General features: G+C 26.1%; 1 long non-coding RNA gene across 1 annotated transcript; it reads right to left on the reverse strand.

Moving 5' to 3' along the window:
* Positions 1–3,866: 3,866 nt before the first annotated feature.
* LOC112463126 lies at positions 3,867–4,327 on the reverse strand. The gene is made up of 2 exons (XR_003041744.1): positions 4,259–4,327; positions 3,867–4,146 (listed from the first exon to the last, which is right to left on the reverse strand). It is a non-coding gene; the product is annotated as an uncharacterized LOC112463126 (long non-coding RNA).

Raw genomic sequence — 4,327 nt, forward strand, 5'->3', positions numbered from 1 at the left:
TTATGCTTTAATTTGGTATAACATAAGTATTTAAATTCTAATAAAATTACCCAAAAAAATAAACATTTTCAAAAAATCATAATAAATTCCTATTACCCCAGGCAACGGGCAATAAGAACCACCTTATCAGTAATGAGATTCATTGCCTATGCGGAACATTTAAGAGTGAGTAACAATAAAGTACTTATTTATGGAAACAGTAATTAAATAGATAAAAAATATTTCGTTAACCTAGGACAAGATCGATCATTAAATTTAAGTTCTTTTTATTATTTCGTAATTAATTTTTACGAATGCAAAAGTCGCAAATAAAATTGTTTACCTTTTTACAAGGTAAACAATGCTAAGCAGTATTTTGTTTAAAATTTGTATATTCAAACTAATTAGAGCCAGTCTAATTATACCATTGGAGTTAGTCCGAATTATTCCATTAGTCTAGTTTCTTTTCAGAGATTTAAAAGAAAAACTATTGAAAAGATTTTTTAATTTTAAATGTTTTGTCAGTAAAGAGTAAACAATCACAATAATAATAAAGAAAAAATGAATTTAATTAATGAAAAATAAAATCACTTTTTGCTTAAGAAAAAATCGATTCGATAAAAATTATAACGGAGCGACCGGAAACGACGTGCACTTTCTTTTAGGCAAACAAAACAAACTTGATAAAATGTTCGAATGGCAGATGGAGCGGTGTTCCATAAGAGTTATACTCACACGCCGGTTCGGATTTATAACACGCGATAGTCAATTTATTGTAAGATGATTCTTATTACCTGTGGTTTCTATTTCCTTAAAATTAAATATCTACACTTTAAACAAAACATACAACTTTATTAAAAAATTAATAATAAAATTAAGCAAAAAAAATTACAAACAATTTTGAGCATTTATTGTAATTTTAAAGTCCTGTTTAAAGATGCTTAATTTGTATACCTATTTGTAGCTGCTTAATGTTTTCAAAAAAATTTCAGCAACTTTTGTGTCACCCTGTATTTTTTTCAGACTATGATTTTTTCAGACTTTAATTTTACTTTTAATACTCTATATATTTAAAACAAATGTACTTAAAAAAATATAAATCTCTGCTTTGTACTTACAACTAGCACACACGTAGCAAGCAAAATAGTCTTCATTCTGTTTTATTCTTTAAATATTCTCCTTACAAGAAGTATTTGTAGAAGTTGCGACAGATTTTCTTTATATATATATACCTTGGCAACGTATTTATTCTGAAAATAAATTGAATGATGTTTAGCCGTCATTAATTTTGTTTATTTTTACTACTATTATCAGAGACGGTGACAGACTTATAACTAATTGATACCGGAAACCTACCTTTTCGAGACGATATATTAATTATCTATTCAGTCATCCACATAGATAAAAAGTTAACACCATAATTAATCTCATTGACCACACTGTTCTACTTGCTGATACATAATTTCATGAATCTAATATCAATATTGTTAAAGACATTCTGCTGAATAATTGTTTTCTATTTAGTTTAGTTAATAAACATATCAATAACAGGTTAAAAGAACTTAGTAACCGGAGCAACACAACCTATAATAATGCCACCGATGATTTCCACGACATTAAAAAATACATTAAAATCTCTTATGTCAAAGGCCACAGCGAGAAAATTTGTCGTATTTGGCATTAATTTCGACGTCCTTTACACTGTTCCTAAAAAATTCTATTTCATCATAATACGAGGAAAGGATGTGGTCGATAATGTTAGGAAAACTGAAATTGTACATAAGATCAACTGCAATGATTTCAATCCCTCTTACATAGGATAAACCAAGAGACAATTAGAGACGCGTATTAATGAACAACGGTCAGATATTAAAAAACACAAGCCAATCTGTTGTAAGTAGACACCGTCTGGCTCATTGGTCCGAGCCAGAAGTGTTACATAATGAGAAACATTATTACAGAAAAAAAGAGATAGCAGAGATGTTTTTCATTAGGAGACACGGCGACACGATAAATATGCAAGAAGATACTGAAAATTTGTCACATTTTTTAAGGAAAATTATTAATATTATTATTTTAAATATATTTAGTAATTTTTCAATCATTTTATTTTACTTTTCACCGATTTCATAATATTTTTAGTGGGCTCTAATGAAAATATATTATTTAAAGTAATCTATAAAATCGATGAAAAGTGAAATAAAAGTTATTGAAAAATTACTGAATATATTTCAAAATGAATATTTTATTGCAATTTATATGTGTATAAAAAAGTGGAAAACAAAATAAGAATAATCACAGCAATTTATTTGGAAATAAATGTTTAAGTAATCTTATTAATTTATGATCATGCACAAAGACATAATGTGTTAGATTGGCTAATGTAGTAATATAAGATTTGATTACCTTGTATAAATTATTTTTCACATTTATATTGTACAATAATATTATAATGTAAGGATAACACTGCCAGATTTTCTCTCTAAATGATGTTTTTTCTGTCTCTAAATTATTGATTTTTCTCTCTAATTAATATGAGAAAGATTACCAAAATATTGATATTGGATAACAGAATATATGTACAAAGAGTTTCTCATTTGATTTAAAAAAAATCTGTAATGTCAAAGTGACAGAAAATGAAATTATGATATCACCTTGAAATTTTTATAATATCAATTATACATATGTAATGTGTCACAGGTATAGATAAAGTAATCGAAATGTATAGTTTCATAAAAAGTAAATAATTATTGACTTCAATAGTTTTCAAAAATAATTTCAACGCTACAGAACTGCGTATGTCATATTCCCATATTTTCTTGATATAATTTAAATTGTGTTGTAACGTTTGTTGTATTTTTAAAATAAGAAATGTTCTATTCCTGATGTGTTTTCGTATATATTGAAGTTTTATTCTGACTCAAATAAAATTCTTTATAATACTTAACTACGACTGTTAGTTATCACGACGATTAGTTGTTAACATCGGAATATAGTATATCTGAATCATAATCTTATCACATCAAAATAACACTGGAAACTGACCTGTTAAAACTAATGTATTGCAATCTATCTAATCCGGCACTTCAATAATATATGATGCGTCCAATAATCCGACACTCTAGCAAGCTTCTGCGGTTCTTGGGCAAGAGGCAAAAGTACGAGTTTAAACTTACGTATGTATTGTTTGCATATTCACTTACTTTCATTAGTAACCGTTAGACTATCGCTGACACAGCATTGTTTACATTTTCACGAAAACGGACGAGAATAATAATTCTGTACACTTTAATCTTATATTAAATTATAGAGACGTACATAATATATTTTTATTAATATATTTATTTTTAAATATTAACTACCTTTTGCAATATTATTTAAAAATCTAGAGACGGTAGTGTCTCGCCAAGTATACACGCGCAACTAAACCGCACCTTTTTATTTTTTGTTGTTTGCTTATATATACATTTTAAAAATTAATTGTTTTGTTTTATAATTTTATTATTTTATATATAAATATATTTTTTTTTATAATTCTTTTTAATTAGAGCAAATTTTTAATTTTTGCTCCAAGAAAATTTTGCTCCAAGAGAATTTTGCTCTGAACTTCAACTACATCATAATTTCAATATTACACGATATGTACAATTGCAAAATACATGTGAGGTAAAAATATACAATATAAAGAGAAAGCATAGAGAGACTTTATATATTTTAATATGTTCAAAGTAATTTACATATAATTAGGTTGGTTAGTGTTCATAAAAAATTTAACTTGAACAGATTTTATTTATTTTACCAATAACTAATTAAGAATAATGTTATCTACTTATGCTTAATATCAAAAGTAAGATTTTAGGAAAATGCTCTGAAAAAAGTAGACACTATTATATGCACAATATTTTATTGTTAGAACAATACATTGGTTCTAATTTAACACTGATAACTATATAGAATTACATAGGAAATAGATAATTATTTTATACATATAGAATATTGCGATAAAATAAAAATGATCAATATAGTTGCACTGATACTTTTGACAAATATTTCTTTATACGTTTTCTCCTTCTGGTTTTGGAATCAAATCCACTAAACCGCTGTCTAAGTTACATTTTACTACAGCTAGGCTTTTTTGGACGTTAGATGTTGAGTCTAATAGATTCGCTATAATTAAAAAAAAAATAACAAAAAATTATTTTATTTTGATTCAAAATTTTATATAATTTTAAGATATTTTATTACAAATAAACTATATTTTTAAAAATATGTTGAATACCTTTCTCTACGCAGTTAGAAACGATCGTCTTGCAATAATCCGCATTAACAGTGATATTTTCGCAATATG

This window comes from Temnothorax curvispinosus, unplaced genomic scaffold, assembly GCF_003070985.1.
Source record: "Temnothorax curvispinosus isolate PA1 unplaced genomic scaffold, ASM307098v1 QBEX01013046.1, whole genome shotgun sequence".
In the NCBI taxonomy this organism is placed as follows: Eukaryota; Metazoa; Arthropoda; class Insecta; order Hymenoptera; family Formicidae; genus Temnothorax; species Temnothorax curvispinosus.